The sequence below is a fragment of the Dermochelys coriacea genome, chromosome 4 (genome assembly GCF_009764565.3).
Source record: "Dermochelys coriacea isolate rDerCor1 chromosome 4, rDerCor1.pri.v4, whole genome shotgun sequence".
NCBI classification, from domain to species: domain Eukaryota; kingdom Metazoa; phylum Chordata; order Testudines; family Dermochelyidae; genus Dermochelys; species Dermochelys coriacea.
Window position 1 is genome coordinate 127,117,650 of NC_050071.1, and position 27,599 is coordinate 127,145,248.

At 43.0% G+C, this 27,599-nt stretch overlaps 1 long non-coding RNA gene across 1 annotated transcript; it reads right to left on the bottom strand.

Annotated features, from left to right (window-relative positions):
• Positions 1-9,422: 9,422 nt before the first annotated feature.
• LOC119854244 lies at positions 9,423-26,012 on the bottom strand. The gene is made up of 3 exons (XR_006280587.1): positions 25,963-26,012; positions 20,276-20,364; positions 9,423-10,167 (listed from the first exon to the last, which is right to left on the bottom strand). It is a non-coding gene; the product is annotated as an uncharacterized LOC119854244 (long non-coding RNA).
• Between the last annotated feature and the right edge of the window lie 1,587 nt (positions 26,013-27,599).

Below are 27,599 nucleotides of genomic sequence, written 5' to 3' on the forward strand. Positions count from 1 at the left end.
CTGGACTAAATTGCCCTGGGAGATTGTGGAATCTCCATCATTGGAGATTTTTAAGAGCAGGTTAGACATATACCTGTCAGGGATGGTCTAGACCAGTGGTTCCCAAACTTGTTCCTCCACTTGTGCGGGAAAAGCCCCTGCTGGGCTGGGCCAGTTTGTTTACCTGCCTTGTCCACAGGTTCGGCCGATCGCGGCTCCCAGTGGCTGTCATTCGCTGCTCCAGGCCAATGGGAGCTGCGGGAAGCGGCGTGGGCCATACTGGCTTTCCCTGCACGGGCGGCGGAACAAGTTTGGGAACCACTGATCTAGATAATACTTAATCCTGCCATGAGTGCAGGGGACTGGACTAGATAACCTCGAGGTCCCTTCCAGTGCTACGATTCTATGATTGTATAACATGAAACAACAATAATAATAAATTAAGGGTACTTAGCACCTCACTGGCTTGGGTCCCAGATATCCCATTGCTGTTCTCTTACTGTTCTGTAAGAACATCAGATAGACAGAATCCCTCTCAACACATCCACAGCCTATAGCAGACAACTTCAATTGATATTTTGTGTGTCTCCACATATGCCTCTTTGATGAGAGGTTCTCCTTACCACTCATCCCAGATACAGGCCGATTTTAGGGTGCAGTTTTACAGCACGTTTTTCCAATGAAGTTTCCATTTCTGTTAACTGGATCATTAATCATCATTTACACAGATTCCCAAAGGGACATGGTCAACATGAAAAAGCCCATTTCTGTCTGAAAACCTTGCACCTGCCAACCTTACAAACAATACCTAGGATTTCTCTATTTTTCCAGTTTAATTTTGTGCATTTGTCAGCAATTTATGCAGAATCAGTGTCACTGCTTTGTTGATTGTCATGTGCCTTTCTAATTCAATACCCTACCATAATCATGGCAGCAATTTTATCAGGAAAAAATTATCAGAAATTTTATTTCTTTGAACTTAAGACAAAATTTAAAACAACCCAAGATGCCAGCATCTTTTTAATGCCATCAACCATCATCATAATATATAGCCATCCATTTCCAGGGTGATTTACAGATGTGACATGTAGTGAGGCAACGACTCACCGGTATGGCACCTCCTGCTAGTTGTCTTGGGAATTAGCTCTTCCAGCCCAGCACACCCTGTGGAGGCCAGTGTCTCGCCTGCCGCTGGCTCTGGTGTCCCTTCCAGACCCCAGTGCCCCTTTACCTTGGGGTGCTGCCCCCTGGCAGTGCCCCTACACTCTGGGTCTCCCCAACTAGGGGAACCCCCAACCCTCTATCCCCACCTTGCCTCAGTGTCTATTGCCAGTCATCATCCAGCCCCCTTTCCCTGGGGCAGACTGCAGCCTGTAATGGCCACTCATCGCTGGCAAGGGGGTAGGACCAGCTGCCTCTGCAGCCCCAGTACCTTTCTGGGCCTTTACCAAGGCCTGCAGTCTGGGGGTTTACCAGGCTTGAGCTCCCCAGCTCCCTTTACCCTTCCCCAGTACTGTTCTGCTCTAGGTACCTTGCTCCCAGACAACTAGCCTGTTCCACTCCAGCCTCTTATAAGGGCCAGCTGTGGCCTGATTGAGGCGTGGCCCCAGCTGTGGCTGCTTCCCCCAATCAGCCTAGCTGTTCCCAGCCACAGCCCTCTCCAGGGCTGCTTTAACCCCTTCAGGGTGACGACCCCACTACATGACAATTTTAACAACAAATGCAAAAATAAACAAACATAACTGGAAATGTGCTGATGTTTATTGACAGGAAAATACAAAGGAGGAGGACAAGGAGGAGATGGAGGACTAAGAAACAGAAACCTAAGGGGAAAAGACTACATAGACTGATAGGAGAGAGAAAGGTGGATAAGAGGTTTGTCGCCCACTTCCCATTCATGGGAACTGGGTGTCCTCTTAGGGGCTTTGAAAATCCCACCCTAACCATATTATCAGACAAACATAGAGGGAAATGGCAAACTAAGTGAGAGTAACAAATGAGGGAAACACAATAATTATCAGGGATGTACAGCAAACAGTAAAGATATTAGCCCTGAAGTGCAGACATGTGGGAGGCAGTGCGCCCACAGGGACAGTAAAAAGAAAAGGAGGACTTGTGGCACCTTAGAGACTAACAAATTTATTTGCGCATAAGCTTTCATGAGCTACAGCTCACTTCATCGGATGCATTCAGTGGAAAATACATAAATACATAAATAGGGACAGTGAAAGACATAAATACATGTGATGCTGAGTGCCGGATCCTCAGAACCATATAGTGCCTAACTCCCTTTGATTTAAATAGGACTTAGTTACCTAAATACCTTTGATGAGCTGGGCCTGACACACTAATGCAAACCCTCACAGTAACAAAGCCACAGAGAACTGGGAAGCAGCAGCGTTTTCCTACGTGCCTACATAACAGAACAATTCACATGCAACCAAAAAGTGACCCCATGATGCTGCTCCTATTAAAGTCAATAAGGAACTCCCACTAAATTCAGTGGGAAGAGTAGGCTCCTTAAAAGCAATACATAAGACCATACAGCAGAGGGAGTAAGAAAACCCCATAGAGCTGTCTCAGGACAAAATATGCCTAAATAGAGTACAGCAAAAGGGCAAAACGCATTTTAATAGGGCTATAAGCTTCATGCTTCAAACCATAAGACAGCCACTGACTGAGGAGCTTTGGAAGAAACTTCTCTCATAAGTATGTTATTCTACAATTGATCATTACTGGCATCCTTACCCCTTCCTTGGAGACAAGCTACAGGACTAGATGGCCCTCTGGTTTGATCTGTTATGGCAATTCCTATATTCCACTGGGCTGAAGACCATGTTGTTACAGGCATTGCTATGGTGATTCTATAGGGTTCTGCCTCCTGCTCTAATAATACTTAGAATTTCTATACTGTCTTCCATCTGAGTGTGTCAAAATATTACATAAACTTCCCTGTGAGATAGAGAAGTATTACCATCTCCATTTTATAGCGAGGGAAACCAAGGCACAGAGCGGGCAAGTGAGTTGCCAAAGGTCACACAGCAAGTCTGTGGCAGAGCCAGGAAGAGAAGCTAAATCCTCTGAGTTCCAGTCTCCTATGTCACGTGAATCACTAGTAAATGTTGTCTCCAAGTCTACTTAGGTAGTTCCTTTCCATAGCCATGATTTTTCATGGATCATTGTAGGGACAAGCAATGAGTACTGTCTTGTAACAGCCAGACTGTGACTCAATCTGCAAGCCCATGCAAGGGGGAGACCCATATTACACCATCCAGCATGCCATCCAGATGCTGGGTCACTCTTCACCTGATTATCTGGGAGCAGGAGGGCAGGGAGGGGAATGGGTGGAATCCTGCTACTTGCTGGCCAGCACAGCTGAGCTTCTGTGGCGGGTGTAATTTATGGCTAGTCTAGGCCAGCAGCAGATTACTGCTGCCCTGGAGCAATGAGGAAGCTATGACCCTGAGGGGGGTCTCTGAGTCACAGCACCACCTGGTGGGGCTGCTTTTGCATCACGCCTTACTCAGGGCTGTGTCTAAAGACAGTCTAGCCCTAATCACTGAAGTTGGTTGATGGGGTCCCAAACTGTGGTGCTATAAAAAACAAAACCAATCAAATTCAAAAGTGGGACCAACCGGACATACCCAAGGATGAAAGGAGAAACACAAGCTGGACCCTGTTAGTTTAAATTACCCCTTTACCACTATTACAAATACAAGATGTGTAGGATATTGCTAAATAAAGGCATAAAAACAGCTGCTTTCCAGTCATTGACTCCATGGGGGAAAATGCTATATTGGGGAAAGGAATACACTGCATTTAGTACATGCACCCTGGCTGTCCTTCTCTGGTTTGGCTTCTATGTTCCTTTTGTATTTTGGCTCTTTCAGAACTGCTACAGAGCAGTCACCGTGCTGCACGCTGACAAGCTGCATTCAGTTCTGGCACTATAGAGCCAGTAGAACAGCATTCTTGTTTTCTCTCAGTGGTGGTTTTTTCCCCCACAGAGTCACCTTTGAAAACCCAGAGCGACAGGCATATGGTTCAAGAAGTAGCTTCAAATAACAAAGTAACAAAACTAGATTTAAAAATCAGTTCTTTTTCCTGACCTCGGGTGTCATCCTGCACACACTGAAGTCCATAGCAAAGCTCCCCTCAATTTCGACAATGTCCGTTGGCCTCTCAGTGCAACAGTATCTTCACTCATTTCTTCAAATTCCATCATGGAATCAGTTCCTAGCCTTATGTTTGCCTTTTTTTTTTTTAATGACCATATTAAGTATTGGTTGCCAACATTGTTCATTTAGGTAGCTGTTGTCCCGCTGGGACTGCCCAAACTGAGGAAGGATGATCCAGTGTTTAGGGTGCTCACCCCAGACTTGTAAGACCCAGATTCAACTCCCTATTTATCCACAGGCTTCTGTGTGACCCTGGGCAAGTCATTTTCTCTGGGTCTCAGTTCCCCATCTTTAAATAGTAATAGTACTTCCCTAACTTGAGGAAGTTGTGAGGTGTTCATGACTACATCAATGGAGGACACCTAAGTACCCAAGATAGATAGATAGATATATCAGCAATTTGATGGAGTAGACCTTGCCGTTGTCTTTAAATGGTAAAACGTTGCCGGAAGATCAACTCCATACTCTTTTTAATCCTTTTTTAAAATGCCCCAAATGATTGTTCTTCAAATGTTGTTTACAAAAATAAAATGTGGATTCTTTGCACGGCACCTTTCCAACCAGCAGATCTTTTTCAGCAATTACAAACACATGGGTTTATAATGGAAACACCGCCAATGCCTGAATAACAGCAATGCTATAATTAAAAGCAGAACTCAGCTAGTGATCAATACAGCAAGCTGCTGAGCACTCTGGGCCTGAGTCAGCAAAGCACCTAAGGGTGGGCTTCTTTCTAAGCAGAGGGGAGAGCCCAACTACCTTGCAAGATTTATTGCTAAAACCCCAAATGTGCATATGAATTTTTGGACCATGCATATCATTTAAATGGTTGGCTGTAGATAATCTCTGTCTGTAACGTTGTGTCTGGGTTATTGTGGTTCCATGTTTTAGCTAATCTGTCTAACGTCTTACAATGATAACCATCGGCATATTGTCTGGGTGCCGGGCCTTGATCTCAGATTAGCTCTTCAGTCCTAAGCAAAACGTGTTGGGAGTATAGGGCTTAAAGTGCGTCAGTTAAACTGATTCTGAGATCACCACCAGAATCGAGAAAGCTCCGGAACGTGACAAGCTACCTGCATAGGCAGGGACTGCTTTTGCTTTCTCAGCCACAGCAGGTGACCCCACAATTGCTCGCAGGCCTGTGTCAGAACTAAGTGAATCTAACTCTGAGGAAGTCTCCTGGCTTGACCCGTTAGGCCAAATTCGTCCCTGATGTTACTCCATGGATGTCAATGGCATTACATGGTGCCTAGGTACTGCAGAGGTCGCAGGTCAGCACATGATTTTTCATGTACCGTAATAACTCTTGCTATGCTCCAACCACTTGGCAACCCTTCTCTTACTAGTTAGGGGAGGCAATGAGGCCTAGGGTATGCAGTAGTGTCTCCAGTGGATAGGGCACTAGAATTGGAGTCAGGAGACTTTGTTTCTATGCCTGGCTCTGTTACTGACTTCCTGTGTGACCTTGGGCAAGTCACTTCACCTCTGTTCCCTCTCCTACCCTTTGTCTTTCTTGTCTATGTACACAGTAAACTCTTTGGGGCAGGGACTGTCTCTCACAGTGTGTTTGTATAATGCCTAACATAATGGGGCCCCATTTCAGTTGGGGCTTATAGTGGATACTGTAATACAAATGAATAAATATAATAGTAGTACATAAATACCTTTTCACCTCATGCTGTAAATATTCCGCTGTGATGAATGTAGTAAGGTGGAATCCTCCATTGCTTTTAATCAATAGCTTCCATCTCTTCTGGACTGGGGTGGGAAGAAATGTTGACTAGCAACCATCTTCCAGGATCCTTTTATTATGGGGGGAAAGGAGGTATCTTTCTCTACCAACATACTGATGAGGATACTGTGTTACCCTGGTAAATACGCTGATTAATATGAGCAACAAGATTAAAGAAATAATAACAAAAATCCCCTGCATAAATAGTGAATGGTGTAAACTGTCCCCCGTTTACAGAACCAAGGGCAGGTTGGCTGCCAGTCCTCTCAGCTTCTCTAGTTCCAGTGAAATGTAATAATGTTCAGGGGCACAAATACCATGAAACCTCATTCCTTAAAAGCAGCCATTTTCCAGACTGTCAGTCAAAAGCATGCTTAGATGAGACAGCTGAATGTGCATAGTGGTTGTTTTCAATGGGTTAAAAGCATTGCATACTACAAGAGCATATGTATACTACATTTTTAATAACTTAGAATGGGTTCTGACCTGAATGAACTCCTTGTGTTGCTTGCAAGGGCAAAGAGCTATAATCAGGGAAAGAATTATTCTGACTTCTCATGTAAACTTTGCTTGATCATTGTGCTTCTCTGAACATTTCAATCCTGAAAGTACACATATTGCATGTTAAAAGCACAGATCTAGGTTTGTTCCCCTCCTTTGGGTATCTTTTTTAGTCTCTTGCTTTTGTAGAATCCAATTTTGCTGGACAAGAGGATTTTTTTTTAAATTAAAGATATGTGGTATCCAAACAACAACAAATACATTAATATGGTTTTAGTTTCCAGATAGTGTACCTTGACATATTCCTCTGAATTAGAGCATCAGTAACATCTATTTTACCTTACAGTACTTTGTTCTTTATTCAATACATAACCAAATCCACAGCCTGTATTTTTCTGGGGAGAGATACAAACTTCCTCCTATGCAGGGCTAGATATAATATCTCTCTCTTCCTACGCTGCATGGGAGACAATTCAGGAAGCCCTCTTGTGCACAATGAAATTTCTGAAGATTGCAAATGGACACAGTCTAATTTAGGTCCCTTGCTGCTTGGGATTTTTCTCCATATGTTCTTGAGTCCACATTATTTACACACATTCCCAGCCATTAACTACCTGTCTCTTTTTTTCTAACTTACATTTATCCTTCTCTTCAGTGCTCATTTTTCTGCAAGCGGGGCATGACCCAAAACCTGTTAAAGTTATTGAGAGTCTTTTCATTGACTTCTTCAATGGGCTTTGAATCAGGCCCTCTGTAAGCTTTTTCTAGTATAAATTAATCCCAATTCCCCTCACAATGCTTCTCTGGAGGGTGTGCTTTGGTAATGGCTGGAGTGGAGCTAATTATTTGCAAGAAATAATGTGTTTATATTAATTTATTTGATAGCTTTTTCCTGTTTTGGTTGCACAATGTCCCTAAACAGGCTGCAATTTTCTTCATACTTATTCAACACAATCAATTTTTTGTGTGTGTCTTATTTGCTCTAGGATTTGCAATTCTGGGTGTGCCATTTAGTTGTGATTGGTCACATAAATCACATGGTATGGTGTCTGGTCCCTGATTCGATGATTAGAACCTTAGCCTCAGGTTTCTGGTCTGAATCACCCCAGAAAGCAAAAAGCAATCTGAAAACTTGCTGTTGTGTCCATTTGTGGTACTGACATTTAACCACGTGAATGTTCAAACATGAAAGGAACATGGAGACAACTGAGGCAAATTCATTTAAATATTCAAACCAATATTTCAAGAAAAGATTTTTCATTATTCACGCACTATAAAAATCAGTCATTTCATAAAACTACTGAAATGCATTATAATATTTTCTACTTTACATCTTCAATGCACTGTACAAACATTAGCTAAGCAGCCTCTACAGCATTCCCCTTCAAAAAGAAGCATTATAGCATTCTAGAGTCAAAAGACTCCACCTTACAATAGTGATAAATCTGTGCTTTAGGCAATTACTCTGGTATTTCTTTCTACAAAGATACTTATTCCCACTTAACAGATGGAGCAAGTGAGACACAGAGCCATAATCATCTACTACGTGATGTTCCATCAGGGATGAATTTGGCCCAGAGATGTTAAAGCCAATATTTTCAAACTTAGATGTCTAAAGCTAGGCACCTAGAGCCCATTGAAGTCAGTGGAAATACTCCTATTGATTTGACTAAGCTTTGCATCAGGTCCCTAATTACTCCCTTAGACACACAAATAAATGTCCTAATTTAGGAGGTGCTGAGCGCTTGCAGCTCCTGTTGAATATCCTTTAGGCGTAGGCCACAGAGTATGAGGGGCGTTAGAACTCAAGAGTTCCTGGAGCCCAGACCATTGGTCAGTCCTCTAACCACTCTGCCTCACTACAGTAGAGTTTTTATTTGTGCTACACTGTACCCCATTAAACCCTGGCCTGTACAACTCCCTCCTATGTCTGACCAGTGAGGTACAGGAGTACTATTTAAAGTAATTAAAAAGAAAAGGAAATCTCACAGAAGACAGGTTTGTTATAACACAGATGTTGCTTTGCATATAATGTAGATCTGTAGTGACACCTCACTTTCTTCACTTTTTTATACAGCATGAATTCCTTACTAACACTCTAGAGCAATTCTACCCTCTTGAGAAAAGTTAGAATTATCAACATCCTGTTCCCATCTATAATACATGGCATAGTAAAAGCATGTTGCAGTATCAGTGGGCAGAAGACTGGTCATATTCAGCAACATGTGCTGTAGACAGCATCTATCTTTAGTGCCAGAGTGCTTTTAAGATGATGAAAGACCTTCCTTTCTGCTCAGAAAAGACGAGACTTCTATTTATTATTTCACATATATAGCACGCACTTACACAACAGATTGGACTGAAATCCTGGAGCCAACTCAACTATAGTGAGAAATACTAAGTAAATTGTAACGTGTTATGGGGATTTGGAATCCAAATACTTCAGCTCTGCACTTCACATTTTAGAATTCTAGGAACAGGATGCAACGGCTTGATTTTCAAAATGGTGTCCCCTGCCAATCCTTTTAAAATTAAATGAGGCCACCTTACAAAATCCAAGCTGTAGTTTTATACACACACACACACACGGGCAGGTGAGGGTAGAATTTGGGCAACTGGGTTCAAAAATTGAGCAGATACTGATACTGATTGCAGCATGAACAGAAACACATATTCATGGTATTCAAGCTATTTGAACATGCCAGACTTAGTATTCAGAAGTGTCTAACTCCCAGCCCCACACTCAATTCACTAGACAAAACATCCTTGCTAATTATAAGAAACTTGCATTTTATCCTTTCAGGATGCAGAAGTTCCCTCAAAGACATAAAATGACTCACAGTAATTTCAATTTTAAACGAGAGTGAACGAATTATGTTTTATACATATGCAACAATAGCGTGTATTTAAATACAGTGCCTAGTATAAGACTCTTAACTCCACCGCAGATTTTTTTCTTATTTAACAGACAGTATTTTATTTTTGCATATGTATGCAATTTTCCAAAGCAATAAAAAGGGCACATTAAGCGCTGTAATACAGCTCATCTTTTATTGTTATAGACATTGAGGAGTACATACAACATAATGGCTACCGTCATAGCTGGGAACTTGCAATGAATTCTACATGGCAAACATCCACCTATTTTTCACTCTGCTTCAAACTCATGATACGATGTGTGTGTGAAAATTCAAATGCTATAGACCACTTTCTAAATGCAATGCATGACATACCAAACAATATTATTTGCTTGTACGACTTTTCAGACTCTTTAAGTTATTGCGACAGTAATAAGCATGCAAACTATTGATAGAAAGCCATAGATACTATATTTACCCCCACTCCCCAAAGGGTGAGGCTGTGCTAGAAAATCCACAGGTTCAATGATGCATACAGGGTGAAATTTACTCCTTGTGCAGAGGTCAGCACAAGACCACTTAAGTCCAAGTGGGAGTTAAGTGGTGCATTGACCTTGTGCTGTCTCTCTGCAAAGGGGTGGGGTTCACCCAATGTGTTCTGCCTGTAGAAAAATACGTGATCTGTAGCAGAGACATCTACAGCTACCCACTAGCCATGGTGAACTACTTTAGAGTCCAGTGCAATGAGACTAGAAATAGTTTTCTATTTTGTAACCTGGTCCTGCAGCCCTTATTACACACAAAACTCTTCCTGACTTCTCTGCAGGGGGGATCTGCACCTCAGGCTCAGTAAATATTGGTCCCTGATGATCTGCACAAGTGGCTTCTCTTGCAAAGTGCAAGGCATGATGCACACCTGTAATGAAGAGTGAGAGGAGGTTTAAGCTTTCCTTTCCCTAGAGAATGTGGGGTCCAATCCTAAAGTCTTTTCTCAGGCAAAACTCCCATTGAAGTCACAGGGTGAAATTCACCCCATGCAGAAAGCCAGCTCAAGGTTGATGCATTTAAATCCCACCTGAGCCCCACATCTTAAGGAGGATTTAAATGATGCACAGATCTACAGCTGGCTCTCCCCACGGGGCTGAATTTCATCCAAACTGACAAAGGACTGCAGGATCAGGCCCAAGAGAGCTGCAGCACGTAAGGTCCTCCTCAACTGACAATGAATTCAGATACTGTGAGTCATTTCTGTTTACTGGTTGTTGTAAATGACAAATGAACATCTGGAGATGTTCAACAGGATGTTGGTGTTTGGCAGCAGGATCTTGGATGAGTCAGGTATATCACCCTGGAAGCCGTTTACAGGATGCCTCCTGCAAGCTGTCAGGCTTGTGGAAGCCGTTTACAGGATGCCTCCTGCAAGCTGTCAGGCTTGAGCCCCAGCATGGTTTTATAATTACAGCCCTGTGGGTGTTGTGCTTAGAACGCCCCATTCTCCAGTTTTGCCAAAATGTTTAGCAATTCGGACACTGCTTGTAACCCAAGGGATGCTGGTAACCCCAAAGCGAATCTTGGCGTTCTTCCCCATATCTCAGTTTGTATGTAATTTATAGTTATGTAATTATGATAATAAATGTTTCAAAGCTAATTGTTTCATTAAGGAAAAAAAGTAGAAGCCCCACCATTCCTGAGCAACCCGACAGTAACCAGTCAGTCACTTCTGGAAAGGTGCTATTGAATTCAATAGGAATTAAACAATGAGAATGAATAGATATTACTCTGAAAACCTAGGTCATTTCACACAGAGAATACTGTTTCTATAGAACTTGTAAACCAGCCTATAGCATTCTATAGCCAAGATATAATTCTCTATTAATTCTACAAGACGGTTTAAGAACCCTGGAGAAAGTTTGTTATTTTCTATAAGACTTTTCCACAAGCTGTTTGCCAAAATGGAGGTGAAAGACTTGAAAAGGGATCATATTTCACTTGCAAGGTTTAAAGGAGTAACATGGCTAGCTACTGCAGACTGCTGCGTGTCTCCTGAGAGGTCCTGAGCACCCTCATTTTCCACTAACGGCAGTGGGGAGCTGAAGGCACTTAGCAGGATCACCAGACAGGAAACAATCAACAGCTTGCTGCAGCAGGACCGTAGGGTGAAATTCATGCCCATTCAGAAGGCCCACTCAAAGGCTATGCACAATTTAAGTGCCACTTAATTCCGCAAAATAGGACTTACCGGGGACTTAAGTGAGGTATAGGCATTGTGTAAAGCCTCTGCCAAAACCATCTGAAGAAGGTCAGCTGAATGGTTCAATCCAATACGTGGTTTGCTTAATAAAGGACATTTCTTCAGAAAGTTTTGGCAGGTACATCCTGTTAAGCTGCCAGGCAGCATTCATGTGATTGCTAATGTTGCTGATTACTTTCCCTTCCCACGCTCCCCAGCCAAGTTAACCCTTTCTCTCCCTTCCTCCCCCCAAAAAACCAACCAAACCCCAAGATCAGATCTACTGTATGGCTCTGAAGACATTAGTGGTGTGAGATACAAATAACGGTGTATAACATACTAGATACTGATACAACTGGTATATTAATATGATAGATAACTGCTTTATTCACACTGCAAAGCAGTAAATGTTAACCATTATTTTCTATATAAAACTGACTTTTTGTGGATAACTCTTTAGCTGAACATCATTGTAGAATAAGCTGCTTTTGTAGGGTCATATTTTGACATTGGATACACCCATCATCAGTCATCAGTAAAGCCAATGGAAACCCCTTGTGGCCTCATCCCCAGTTGGTATGAACTGGTATAGTTCTTTAGTGGACCTATACTAATTTACATCTGTGGAAGACCTGGCCTGAACATCCAAGGGCAAAACTTGACTTGAAATTTCAGAATAATGTAAATCTATTGTTACATAAATCGTAGAAGTGCAACTTTGGCGCTGTTTCTTCTTTGACATTTCAGCATGTGTGACAAGAGATACGGTAATGATCAACTATGTCAAAGCAAAAAAGGTCTAACTCAGTTGAATTTGTACAGATGAAAACAATGTTTTCCTTACATTGTGACATATGCTCACAACCTGTACTCAATAAATCTGTCCGTAGTTTATTCAATAGCATTTTTAAAATGAATAATGTCCATTGGCCATGTCCCAGTGCTCATTTCAGTGCATTGCAGGAAAGCAATCACATAGGCCTCTCTTTTCTGCTCTCAGGAGTAGGGTTTCTGTCTGCAAAAGAACATTAAATCATGGAATTTAATATATCACTTTAAAGGAATATATAATTGATTAGATCTAATCCCTCAGCACTGCAATTGTCAGGGTGCCTTGTGGAATGAGAAATCATGGTTATTATAGCTGGTTTATATGGTGACTTACCTGGCAAACTGGTACATAATAAGCATGTTCAGAACTGAGGAATACAGACTAAACTGCATGGAAAATATTTGGTGGTTTTAATGTTTTCACTTTCACAGTTAACCTCAAGGGGCAGATTGTCAGAATTTATTGAAGTGTCTTTTATAAATGCTGGGAAAAACTCCACTCAGTCACACTCTTAATTCCTTCCACTTAACAGGAAGACATCAGCTATTGATGTGCCCAGAACTGTATAATTTAATAGTACCAGTTACTGTGCTAAGGATCCGATTCCGCTCTCAGCTACACACATGTAAATCCAGCACAACTCCAATGAATTCTTTGGGGCTGTCAATTTAACTTCCCTGCCCCAACTTTTCTGAATCTGGACCTTTTCAAGGTAGGTCTTGGCTCGAGCTTGTGGTCCTGTTTTAACTCGAGTTAATTTATGTTACAGTTACATACTGTTACAATACTGCCAAACCCAAGTGCTCAGAAATCATGAGTCAGACTCTCAAAACCCAGGAGACTAGCTCAAAAATTCAAGATTAAAACAAACAAATAAATAAATGTCTTTATTTGTCTTTTTGGTTTGGTGCTGTAACCATGAGGGTTAGAAACTTACTTTTAAAAAAATGAAAGCTGAAATTCCCACCTACTCCCATCACTACAGAAGCTGGGGCTTTCAGACCAAATAGCACAGGACTCACGATAAAAACATGACTGTTGGCACTAACTCAACAGTGTCTGGACGCTTCACAAACATTTGTTGCTGGATGTAACTAAACTTTCATGGTTTACCCTAGGCTAAATCCAATCCCAGATCAGGAAGAGTGAAATTTACCCTGACATAGACAGCCGGCATGAAGCCTGTCCAGATTGGTTATGGTAAACCACAAACATTTGTGTTTTGGCATTTTCAATAAGGTGTTCATTAATTTGAGTAGATAACCTGAATGAACTAACAGGACCTTTAACCAGCCAACTCTCCTTTGCCATGATGCCTACAAAAAGAACTTTGACATTAGGTAGGCAGCTGTTGTGCTAAAACCGCTGCCTATCAGGCTGACCAGAACTGCCTCATTGTTCTTTTGTGTTCCCCTTGTCTGTCTGTTTCCACCTGTAGTCTCTTTTGTCTTATACTTAGATTGTGTGCGCTTTGGGGCAGGGACTGTCTTTTTATTCTGTATTTGTACAGTGCCTAGCACAACAGGGTCTCATAGGCACTGTGGTAATATAAATAATAATAATAATAATGGACCACAGACTCCAGTTCAGACATATTTTAGGGTGAAATTCAGCCAGCTCACGTTCTAACTCTAACTGAAGCCCTGTTTTGTAAGCTTAAATAGCACATTGGCTTTGTGCTAACTCTCTGTACAGGGCAAATTTCACTATTTCTGATTTGTGATTCGACAGCTTTCCCCTCCTCCCTATGTTCCCCAGACCCCTTTTTCTTTTAAACGCAAAAGCTTTGCCTTTCACCTTGACATTAGAATGGAAGGCTTGCTCATTTTTCCTTTCAATTATTGGCTTCATGCTGCAGTGTGTGTCATTAAACAACGCTCTTTGTGTGATTCAGAGCTGTGCGAGGCGAACATTCTTGTTGTCATAAGCCTAGCAGACAACATAAGATTATTTTAGCACCATAGCAGCTTTTTGGATTTGAATACTTGTGTAGGACCAACGCACTGGCATTCCCACCACATGCTTTCTGTGTGAGTCTCACAGTCCTTATACAAGCTGGAAGAGATGATCTGGAAGTGTTCAAAAATAATCTCAGAAGCTAATGAATGCAAAAAGATCCCTATCAATGCTACCATTGGTCCCAGGAGTCCCCTAAAAGAACATTTCTCTGCAGGCTGTGCTCTTGTAAAAGGTATTCTGAATATTTAGAGTTATTACATTAAATTAATTTGCCGTAAAACTTCATAAAAAGATGAGATGGGTCAAACTCTGACTTGGAACAAGGATAATTGAGGGTGAAATTTTCATAAGGCCGGAAGTGACAGTTGGGTCATCTAGTCTGATCTCCTGTATAGTCATCTAGTCTGATCTCCTGATCTCCACAGGCCATGGAATTTCACCTAGTTATCTCCTGTGCTGATTCCACTAAGTTGTAAATGACTAAGCGACAACTTAGAGAAAGGTAGCCAGTCTTCATCTGAAGACTTCAAGAGATGGAGAGCCCACCACTTCCCTGGGTAGTTTGTTCCCATTATCAGTCACCATTTGACTCCTAGAATGCAAGATAGAATCATAGGAAGGTAGAAGGCACCTTGAAAGGTCATGTAGTCTGTCCCCCTGCACTGAAACAAGACTAGATACACTTAAACCATCCCTGACAGGTGTTTGTCCAACCTGTCCTGAGAAACCTCCAGTGATGGGGATTCCACAACCTCCATTGGTAACTTATTCCTGTGCTTAACTATCCTTACAGTTAGAAAGATTTTCCTAATATCTAACCTAAATCTCCCTTGTGGCAGATTAAGCCCTTTACTTCTTGTGTCCTACCATCAGCAGACATGGAGAACACTGGTCACTTATGCTTTCAAGGACACAGTCTAATCAGACCCACTAGTAGGGACATCCTGTGGAGGATTTCAGCTAGTATTTTTAGATCTTCCTCGCTTAGAGGGACCGATCCTGATTCACTGTAAATCAAAGGCAAAAGTTCTCGTTAACTTCAATGGTGAAAGATCAGACACAAGAAGAGAGTCAGTAAGACTCATCCATATCTTTGGCAGCCTTTCTTTTTTCCTGGTAATGGTGTTATCCTCCTTTCTTTCCGCGCATAGAGTGGTAAAACTGCACTGCTGAAAGTCTCATTGTGCATGGTAAGCAAGAGCTCTATCCTGTTGAGATTTATCTTGTCAAAATTCAATGGGAATTTGTCAGTTGTAACTTAGATAGCGCTTGGTTATCTCTTCCTAGTCTTCCCCATAAGGCCCTGTCTGCGTTAAGGCAATTTGCGCTGGTGTCACTACATCATTGCAGTGGAAACCCCTAATGTAGGCATACTGCATCAGTGCAAAGCAGTGCAGCCTCATCCCAAGTAAAATACATATCAGCCACACCTCCCAAAGTAAGCGCCTCTGCATAAGCTCCACAGGAGCACACCTGCCCTAGGGGTTTGCACTGGAATAACCATATTCATTGTTACCTTGCCACTTCCTAGTGGTGTATTATTATTTTAGTGCCTATATTGGAGTTGAAAAGTAGCCCTTAATGTATGGAGAATCCAGACTTGATCAGTTTGCTGATCAATGGGAGCTGAGGGCCGTCAGGACTTTCCAGGCTGCAACCAGTACCTCACCGATTTGGGCATTCTGTGACTGCACAAGGTCACAGAAAGCAGCGGCAGAGCAAGGCAACAGTTTTGTTTGATATGTTTACAGTTCTTCAGATTAACCAGCTGTGAATGATGATTTCAGCAGACCATGACCTTAAAGAGACAGGTGGCAATAATCTCTAATTGGCTAAAGGCACCGCAATGATCAAAAGTACTGAATAGCTTTGGACAGTGGAAGCTGTATAAAACTCATGCTTGGCTGTGGCTATTGAGCTCATAGGTAAAAAGAAGAAATTTCAGATAATGCACACAGAGAGGTGCTTTATTACATAATAATGATTTTTCCCTTCTGACAGCATATACAGAGTGTAGTGCATTTTAAATTCATAAATTCCATCTTGTTCAGATGTGTCCATTCATACTTCTGGATTAATATCCATATTCATTGTTAACAATGGTAAATGGATCATGCATTGATTTTCTGTATTCTAGAGCTTTGTATTCTGGTTCTGCAGGAACCCAAATCAAGCCCAATTCCCTGGCATTGGGCTCTATGTTTATATTTTGAATAGCGCTGTTTTGTTTTTGTTGTTTGCCTCATGGAGCCATTTATAATGACAAAATAACATGAGTTTGGGTCTCCTTGCCAACCAAGACATGAAACACTACGCGAAGGATATATCTCATGTTATTATTTTATCCCCATAATTGGCTCCCAGAAATTTTAAAAAGACTGAAATAAAACAAACACTAATTCTGGTCCACATTAGAAAACCTGCACCAGTTCAGCTAGATCAGTTTTAAATAGATCTAGTTAAACTGGTGCAAACCCCAAAGGTACACAGACATACTTAAAATAGTTTAACCCTTGTTTAAATCAATTTAGATTAATTTGACACAGGCTAGACCAGTTTAGCAGTTAATACAATCTAAGGCCTTGTCTACACAGGAAAGTGGCACCAATTTAATTTAAATCAGTTTTTATACCAATATTGTTATACCCAGTGCAAACTCCTGTATAGATGCTCTTAGTTCAGATTAATGTAAACCTGTTCCCAAACAACTTAAGCTAAACCAACAAGACCACTCTGATGCTGAAAAAAGAGCATCCGCACAGGGAGTTGCTATGGTTTTATGATATCTGTTTAAATTCATGCCTTAGGTTATATCAGTGCACAGTTCCCTAAGTGCATCTATGTTTGGGTTTTGCACCAAGTTTAACTAAACTGATTGTGTTAAACCCGTTCAAAGTTCTAATGTGAACCAGCCCAAACACAAAAACCCATGTATGTCATATACTGTACCTGATCATGCTATCAGCAAAGCAACCAGAATGCTTGGGCACCCATGTGAGCTGTTTAAGCTGGTTTATTATGAGCTGGCACCAATGATGGGTGTAAATGTGACACCACATAAGATTTTCCTCCTCCTTTGTGCTCCCATTCTCTTTTGTCAGTGCTGCTCTACTGTCTCTCTCCACTTTCCACCTTCTGCTGCTGTCCTGTTAACAGCCATTGCTGAGTGGTGACTGAAAATCAAAAAGGAATCCTACAAAAAATTGCTAAGTAGGAGGACAAAAGAATAACACAAGCATGTAGGGACAAAATCAGAAAGGCTGAGGCACAAAATAAGTTACCCCTAGCAAGGGACATAAAAGGCAACAAGGAAAAGTTCTATAAATATGTTAGGAAGAAGAGATAGATGAAGGGAAGTGTAGGTCCTCTGCTTAGAAGGGAAGGAGAGCTAATAATGGGTGACATTAAGAAGGCTAAGATGTTCAGTGCCTGTTTTGTTTCAGTCTTCACTAAAAAGGTTAATTATAACAAGGGAAGGCAAACCAAACTAGGGAAAGAATAGGTTACATAATAGTTAGATTTCAGAGTAGCAGCTGTTTTAGTCTGTATCTGCAAAAAGAAATGGAGTACTTGTGGCACCTTAGAGACTAACAAATTTATTACAGCATAAGTTTTCATGAGCTACAGCCAATGAAGTGAGCTGTAGCTCATGAAAGCTTATGCTCTAATAAATATAATAGTTAGATGTTTTCAAGTCAGCAGGGCCTGTTGAAATTCTTTCTAGGTACTTAAGGAACTAGCTGAAGCAATCTCAGAACCGTTAGAAATTATCTTTGAAAACTCACAGTGGAATGGTGAGGTCCCAGAGGACTGGAAAATGGCAAACAAAGAACCTAGTTTTAAAGAGGGGAATGGTGAGGATGCAGGGAATTTTTGATAGGTCAGTCTAACTTCAATACCTGGACAGATACTGGACCAAATGATTAAGCAATCAGTTTGTAAACACCTATAGGATAAAAGGGTGATAAGTAACAGCCAACATGAATTTGACAACAAATCATATCAAACCAACCTAATTTCCTCTTTGACAGGGTTCTTGCTCTAATAGATGGGGGAAGCTGCAGTTGTGATACATCTTGATTTTAGTAAGGCTTTTGACACAATCCTGCATGACATTCTCAAACAACAAGCTAGGAAATCGTGGTCTGGATTAAATTATTATAAGGGGGCATAAAACTAGTTGAAAGACCATCCTCAATGAGTAGTTATCAATGGGTCCTCCAATTGGGAGGACGTATCTACTGGGGTCCCGCAGGAATCTGTCCTGGCTCCAGTACTACTCAATATTTGTATTAATGACTTGGATAACAGAGTGGAGAGTACACTTATAAAATCTGCAAATGACACCAAGCTGGGAGGGGTTGCTAGCACTTTGGAGGACAGGATTAGAATTCAAACAACCTTGACAAATTAGTCCAAAATCAACAAGATGAAATTCAATAAAGACAAGTGCAAAATACTTCATCTAGGAAGGAAATATCAAATGCACAACTGCAAAATGGGGAATAACTGGCTAGGTGATTGTACTGCTGAACAGGATCTGGGGATTATAGTCGATCATAAATTGAATATGAGCCAACAGTGTGAGGCAGATACACATTCTGGGGTGTATTAACAGGAGTCCGTATGTAAGATATGGGAGGTAATTGTATCCCTCTACTTGGCATTGGTGAGGCCTCAACTGGAGCACTGTGTCCAATTCCGGACATCACAATTTAACAAAAATGAGGACAAATTGTGGTGAGTAGAGAGGAGAGCAACAGAAAAGATTAGAAAACCAGACCTATGAGGAAAAGTTTAAAAAAACCCAGGTTAGACAAACACCGCTCAGCAATTTTCTAGGTCAGGGGAAGCCAAACCGTGGCTCACGAGCCGCATGCGGCTCTTTTATAGTTGAAAGTGCGGCTTGTGGAGCCTCGCCCGCCCCCCCGGTCTCCCCATTATCCACCTACCAGATGTGGGGGGCAAGCTCAAGGTTTCTACCTTGCAGTGGGGTGGTGGGGTTAGGGGCTTCAGCCAGAGATGACTGGTACCGGCTGAGTGTTGGGGGGCACAATTTAAAGTTTTGGCCCTGCAATAGCTTAAGTCATGCCCCCCAGACATGCCCCCCCTCTTACCTCAGTGGCCCCTCCCTGCAGCTTCCAGATGTTAGCTCTAGGTGGAGAGGCAGTGGCTGAGAGCTGCAGGGAGGGGCTGCTGCTTTAGTTCCAAGGAAGAGGCATCAGCAAAAGCAGCAGCTCTTCCTGCAGCTCCCAGCTGTTTGCCGCTGCCTCTCCCCCTGGCCGCAGCCCCCAGCTTGCTGGCTCCAGCAACTGCCATGCATGGAGGGGCCCAGTGGAACCATGTGACTGAGCAGGGCCAGCAAACCTGGGTGGGGCCACCTGACCCAACCTTTCTCCCCCATGTGTTGACAGTGGGGAGTGGAGTCTTGGGGCTTTAGCTCCGTGGGGCACACCTGCCAGGGCTTAGGGCTTCAGCAGAAGCAGGGCTGAAGCCCCGAGCCCCAGCAGGCACCTCCCGTGGGGTTGAAGCCCGAGCCCGTCAGGCGCACCCCGGCTCTCAAATGTCTGAAGAGTGTCATATGTGGCTCGGATTAAGTTTGGCCACCGTTGGTCTAGGTATACTTGGTCCTGCCTCACCACAGGGGGATGGCCTCTCAAGGTTCCTTGTAGCCCTACATTTCTATGATTGTGATGGGAAAGGTAAGTCACCCTTCTTACTCTTCTCCTCTCCTCTTTTCCTTCTCCCTATGTGGGCTAGATGCAGGAACCAGTTGCTGCAGTTCTCTAGCCTGTGTAATGCAGAAAATCAGACTAGATGGTCACAATGGTCCCTTCTGGCCTTAAAATCTACTAATCTCTGCTTGTCCCCAAAACATCTGCATAGTACAGTCCTATTTGTTTGGAAATGAAAATGAGTCAGCAAAAGATGTTATGTCAGCTTTACTCAGTCAAAGCGAATTGGTGCATTCAGCCTAAGTATCATTTCTAAGGTAACACCTACCCGTGTGTCTAGATTGTATGCCGTCTTCTTTAAATCCTGCAGGGCCCTCTGCATGAATTCAAATGCATGGCAGTCAACACAGGGGCGACCTGGGAAAGGGTGCAGTAGAAAGACGTCACTGAAATCGCATGGAATTGACATCATGGCAATGCCAAGAGAAAATATGATTTTGTATTTCCGAGAAAAGTGCATTTAACAACGTGAATGCACCTGGGTTGCACACACAAAACGCCCAGTGTGCATGCACAGAATGAGGCTGCATGTACACAAAAGTATCTGCCTGTATGTGCAAATCACATGTTCACGTGTCATTGCAAAAATACATGAACGTTTTTGCACACCTGCTTTTGAAAAGCTGGACCAAAGCTGCTGAAGAACCTGACTCTGGAAGGTGTTGCATGCCTTCAACTCCCATTCACTTCCCTGGAGTGGAAGCACTCAGACCCTCACATGAATGGGTCAGCTCCCTGCAGGATAAGACACTATGGAGACATTTTCAGTGGTTCCAGAAATGATACAGACAAGTTATTTGTTCAGAATCCCTCATGCATGTCTTGGCGAGGGAACATGCCAAATCTGGGTTTTTCTCCTTTCAGCTGCTGCCATATTGGGGGAGAGAGGGAAATATTCCTGCTTAGGGCCCCCAATGGACTACCACCGACACTGCCCACCCAACACTGGTCTAGATCTCAGTCTCCTGCATTTGACTAATGAATTAAGAAAGCCTGCCCTCTGAAGGGAAATACATCATATAAAACTGCAACCTCTGGATAAACAGGAAATAAGGAGATTGTGATGTACAATGATAACAGAGCATCCACTCCCAGAGATAGGGAACCAGATCCTGGCCCATCTACAGCCCCTTTGTGCTGTTCTGACAATGCAAAGTGGTCAGAAAGCTGCCTTAGCCATACAGCTGACGAGAACCTCAGTGTGGGGGAGTCCCTGGTGTAGGGAGTGTATTAAAAGAGGAATGAGGAGAGGGATGTAGTCAAAGCACTTCTGTGCTCCGTCAATCCACAGCAGGCATAACAACCCTTTGGGGGCCATTATCCACCAGGAAAAGTTCCGACAGCCCTGAGGCTCCTCTAAGTTGCAGCAGAAGCCAAACGAGTGCCTTGGTTGTGTGGATGAGGTGAGCAAGCATCTCTCACATTGTTACACACTGATCTTCGTGTGGCTGAGCTTTGAACTGGAGAGACTCAGATAGCTGGAAACTGCCTTTACCCCATCCCCATTCTGGAACCAGCAAGACACTTTTATGATAATTTTGTAAGAGTGACTTAATCCTTTTTTTTTTTCCTTCCCTCTTCCACCTAATCAGGAAGGATATCACTGTGTCTCAGGCATTTCTGATAGGTGAATATCTTCTGTAGTGTTCAAAAGCTTTAGTGATAGCCTTTCTTTAACATCTTGGCAATTTATAACTAACTATCTATGCAATATGAATATTTTTCTAAGTTAACATTTTATTGTCTGTAGTTTATAATTGTATTCTCATTGATTAATGTGGATGATTGTGATGAGAATGAACTGTTTGCTTTATAGCACATCTGTACATATGTGGACATCAGTCCAGAGCGAAACTAAGGCAAGACATCAACAGTCCACATTCTTTTAACCTTTCCTCAGAGATCCCGTTTTTCTGAACCTCCATTGTTGCTGTCCTATGATATGAACTCAAATTTCTAACTCTTCTCCATTTTTCTTGATCCTTGCCAGGCATGGACATTACTGCATTAAGAGGCATTCCCCTATAAATGACAAGTGTGGTTTCATCAGCAAAGGCATTGTTCTCCAGGGCTGGCTTGAGTGGTGGAGAGGGGCTGGCTATGAGCCAACCTTTAAAGTAACACAGATTTGGAATGGTTTAAACAAAAGGGGATTTTTTTAAAGGTTTCTGGTTTAATCATTTTAACTGCTGAGCACCTAATGAGAACTAGCGGAAAGAAGACTGGCTTTTTCCTTCTTTTATCAGTGAACATATCATTAGCTTGGCATCGCAGCCTACTTTCTTAAATTACTGCATGTCTTTTGTGAGAGAATCTTGCGATGACTCGGTACGGTAAGGAGCTGCCCACACTGAAGTTGTGGTCACTAAAACATTTACGACATCAGAACTTGGTGGTGCAAAAATGAAAGTAAGAAATGCTCATCTCAAGATGAGACACCTGTCTCTGTCTGCATAAGGAAGCGACACTGCAATCTGCAGTCAAACGCTGACTACGCCCCTCACAAAAACCATCAGCGAGCAGGGCAGAAACTGATGGGCATTAGTTTTCAGAACCTCACACTGATGACTGGGGACAGTGAAGATTCCCCAAGGATGTGTGCTAGAGTGAGGCTGAAATTTACCTCTGAAGAGGGTCATCTCAAGGTCTATGTGCCACTTAACCCCAGTTACACCCTGAATGTGGAGCCTCAGCCTTGTGCTGTCCCTTGGCAAATTTCACCCTAAGCAAACAAACAAGGGCAGGGCTGTTTTAATTGTGTGTAATGATTTATAGGATGCACCTACGATTACTGTAGTATATTTTGCCACAATGATGACCTCGAGAGCTCAGTACAACATTCTGAATCTGCTATTCAATCTTTTCTGAGGAGTGGGGACCAGCTGGCATTTTGTGGGGGACGATTTAACAGGTCTGTGCAAAATGAGAACACTCAAGATTCTAGTATAATTAAATTTAAATGGATTCTGTCTACATGGAAATTGAAAAATGCTTTGCTTGTGTTTCTACGGTCCTCCTAGTAAACAACTGAAACTGAAATAATTTCAGAAGACTAATTTACTTTCCGTCATGTGTGCAATTTATTTACTCTTTGCATTTTGTGCAGCTTGGACTGTGAAACTAGACTGGCTGGTTCCCATTTTCAAGCTCTCCTGCACCAGCATAAGGTCATCGTGTTCGGGTTATAAACACAACAGGGTTTTCATTGAAATTTAAAGAAAACTATTCTAAAAATGCTGATATTGTTTAATGTTTGCACAGTCCTTTGCAGATGTTAAGCACTAAGTACAAGGTACTGATTATTCATTGCTAATTACTATTCATAATCAGCTAGGTCCTGCTCTCTGCTTCACTTGTGAGCAAAGTGGGAAACGGGACCGGGCATCTGAAGCCTCCTTCCACCCCAAACAGCAGGGCAAGGTATAGCAAGACAAGGTCAAGAGAACTCTAGCAGGCAGGACCAGTAAATTCATCAGCCCATACACCACTTGCCCAAGAGGGTGTAGTCTGCCAGCTAGGGAGTGCCTGGTACTCGCCCGAGCACTCTTATGTGTACTGCAGTCAGCAGCACACAGTAGCTGGAAGCTACATGGTGTTCCTGCTCATAGCAATAGCAAAGTGCACTTCATCATGCATCTCCCAGGCCTGCCCTGAAGCATGCAGTCTTGGCTGGCAGGATTCCCACACTGCAGAAACTATCTGCCAGTGTCCTTGTTCTCACTTGCAGCAGCAAGGAGTGCAAATGCTCTCCTGCACTGGGTTTATTAGGTTTGGTAAGCCTCCCTCCCCCACCCCACACTTGTTAAGTTCTTTGACAAAACTTAAATGTAGGGCCCATACTAATTTAACACCTCCACCATGACACCCCACACTTGTGGGGTTCCTCAAGAGTCAAGGACTCTCTCCAGGCCTAGTCAACATCTACATGCAGCCACCAGGTGAACCGGTCAGATGACATGCACTTAGGTGCTAACAATACACAGGTGGGACATGGCTCTACCTATCCTTCATCCCATACAGCCTTGCCACTACTGTCAAGATAGGGCAAGCTCAGCTCACAGATGTAGAACAGCTGGTTGAAGATGAACCCAAGCAAGACAGAACTTAAGGAAGTGGGCAGAAGAAAGCACTTTGAGTAGTCTGTTGCCACAAGCAGTCTCCTTTGGTTAAAGATACTCACCAACAATTCACTCAGGGATGCCCCTGGATTCCTCACTGGCCTTAAGTTCTCACATTGCAGCATCGCAAGCAAAGCATTCTACCTTTTATAGCTGTCCCGACAGACAATGACCTGCCCTCCGTTATACACACCTTTCTCACTTCCCAGTTGGACTGGGGCAAGCAATGCTGTCTACCTGGGCAAAATGTCGCGGGCCCTCAGGAAATGCCACCTAGAACCTATATAGCAGCACCAACTACAGGAGTACATCATACCTGTCTTCCATTCACTGCACTGGCTTCTTCCCGTACCATATTATGTCAAAGGCAAAGCCTTGTTCTGAATCTTCAAGGTGCTCAACAGCCTGAGCCGAGGGTATCTAAAAGCTCAGGGTTGAAGAGCATGGTTGACAGTGCTGTTCAATAGAACTCTCTACCACACAGAGGGAGATCGTCTATGAAGGAGTCAGGAGCCCACGACTGGGGAATGAACTGCCATGAACAAAGAACCATCATAATGCTTCACTAACCTTCCATTTAATGTGCAAAGCACACTTGTTTGCCTCACCTTTGCTAATATTAACACATAGCACAGGGCACATATATTAATGCACCACTGGAAGGTGCTCGGATGCTACCGTGATGAGGGCAATAGAAGAGTTTCAATAGAACAAGAAAAATAGAATTTAACACTGTCTCTCTAATAAAGAGGAGACTAGAACAGAAAAGAACAGAACAGGGATTTTAGCCTCTAGTCCCGTGTGGGTACCAAGGGTTCATCTGAAAAGCAGCTATGTTATCCCAGGAAAGTAAAATGCAGTGACCAAATCAACTTTTGAATTAAAAGCTTTGGTGGCAGGAGAATCAATGGAGATGGCTGTGATAAAATCTAACACTGATTTACATTTAGGGACCAGTTTTATTTATGCAGTCACCTTCCACACTTTTTAAAACTCTCAGTGAGAGCAGCCTGATATTTTTATCGCTCTAGGGAGTGGCCATTCTGCGCTTCTGGAGCACTTTTCATTGTCAGATCACTTTACAACACTATCTTCTCAAAACATCCTCACATCATCTCTGTTACTATTATCCTCCTCTTTTCACTGGGTGAAACTGAATCAGTGACTGGTCCAAGGCCACAACGGCAGTCAGTGCTAAAGCTGGGATTAGAACTTGGGAGTTCCTGGCTCCCAGACCTGTGCTCAGACGGCTAACTCACATTTTAATATTTTGCTCTGATGTACAGCAGTGCAATTCCAGAATTCCACATCCATTTCAGGGATAAACTCTGTGAGTCAAATTCCTTTGTCTAAAAATCCACTGGGCTTACGCCAAAGATGAATCCAGCCCAATATGCCTTGTTCCAGTCAAATAACAAAAGACATAAAAAACATCCTGCGACACCCTAGCACAACTAAGCAACAGTTTGCCTGTAACAGTATCCAGACTAGTAAGGATTTCATGTGTACAATTGCACACCTAGAGTATCTTCTTGCAGACTTCTGGAAGAAAACAAAAATGACCTAAGACTATACAGGTTTAAGATAACATCAAAATATATTTAGTAGTTACTTTGTTTTCAAGTAAGTGCTAATGAAAAATAATAATAATGCACACATTTAATTGACTTTCCTAGTGTGTTAAAAAACAATTTGCACTTCCCAACAAAATTCAGAAGGGCAGCCTACACATGGAGCTCATGAAATTTGTGCATTCACTGAATGAAGTAAGGGACATAAACAATGCAGAAATTCTGCTTCTGAATCTGAGCCATCATAGTGTGGCAGGAGTACATACTTTCTGCTGGAATGACACTCCCAGATTCTTGACTGGCCCCGACCAGCTTCACACTCAATAGGCCAACCACTGAAATTAACGGGATTGCCATCCACATCGCTCTCCAGACAGAAGGAGACGCCATTATTATCATCAAGAATTAAAGCTTCCTTCCCAGCCTGAAACAAGAAGAAATAGGAAAGATCAATTGTTTGCTCCCAGCACATTCAGCCTAATGAAGCAGATGTGAAATGACAGCCGTAGGTACACATGCACACACACACAGACCCCAATGCAGCCACGGGCCATGCACTTGGACATGAAACTCACCCAAACTACTAATTTGCTAAGTGCCTGATCTTCCTCTGTCTTTTGTGACAGACCCTTGGAAATGGCAGTAACAAGCAGCTAAGGGAACCACTGCAGCCACACTGAGCATGCGTCCCCTACATTCCCCCTCTCACTGATTAGGGTCATTGCCATGGAGATTCACTATAGCAACATATAAGAACTGAGCTTCAAGGAGAGGAGAAGATTTAAAGGGGCAGCGACAGGACCTATGGTAGCTGCTTTGTTTATTAATTGTCTCTGTTCTTGGATGGTCACTTACTCTCATGGGCATACATTGGCATACTTCAGTGACTGCTGCAACCATGTAATATAACAAAGATATTTATGAATTTTTGGATAGTTGCCTTTATTCCAAAATGTGGCTATGCTGAAATGTACAGCTCCTAACCCTTCCTTAGCTGCGAGACATTTACAGCAGGATTTCAGCTGGAGCGGAATCAGGCACCAGGTGTCCAACTCTTGCTCTTTCTGGCAAAGACTCTGTTCTGTGTCTACTACTAGGCAGGGCATGACATCCGTGCTTAACAAGCAACACTAGTTATATACCCACCCCTTAAGGCCAATAGAAGTGAATGTGAGCCAACCAGATGAGTCATGCCTTCAACCAGTTTCCGGGAGTCAGACATAGAATCACAGAAGGTCACATGGATGGCCCCAAGCCAATATCCCAGAGATAAACACCCTGAGTTTTGGGGGAGTTCATAATCCAAAGCCAACTCTGGATCTGAGTTTCTCTTAATGGCCTGTACAAGGTGAACAACCATCAACAGTGCTGCTTTGTGGTCAGGCAGTGGTTAGCAGGATGTCTCCCCCTTGAAGTATAGTCCAGTGCTGTCCTGTCCTTCAGCACCTCCCCCCCAAGGATTTCCAGTCCTCCCCTTTAGCACAGGGGCTTTGGGGGCTGGGCCCATGAATAATCACAGTCTTTTCCAGCTGGTCTCTCACCAGAGGTGAAGGCTATTGTTGTAGTATTGTCCTCTTGGAGTGAGTAGGGGAGGCTAGGCCCACCCTCTCCTCTGGGCTCCAGGCCAGGGCCCAAAGGTGGACAGCTACATCCGACATCTTGTTGTGCTAAGCCACCCTGGACGACTTCCTACCCCTGTCTCCTTCAGCTTCCCAGAGTAAATCACTCCAATCAAGTCTCTCTCACCCACATACTCTGACCCTTGCTTCTCCTTTGTGCGTTTGCACAGGTTTCGCTCTCGGTACTCCTGGGCAGTAATTTCCCCTCAGAGCAGCTGTCTGCTCCCTCCCACTGCCCGTCTCTGAACGGCTCTACCCCGCTTTTTACAGCCCTGCCTCCAGCT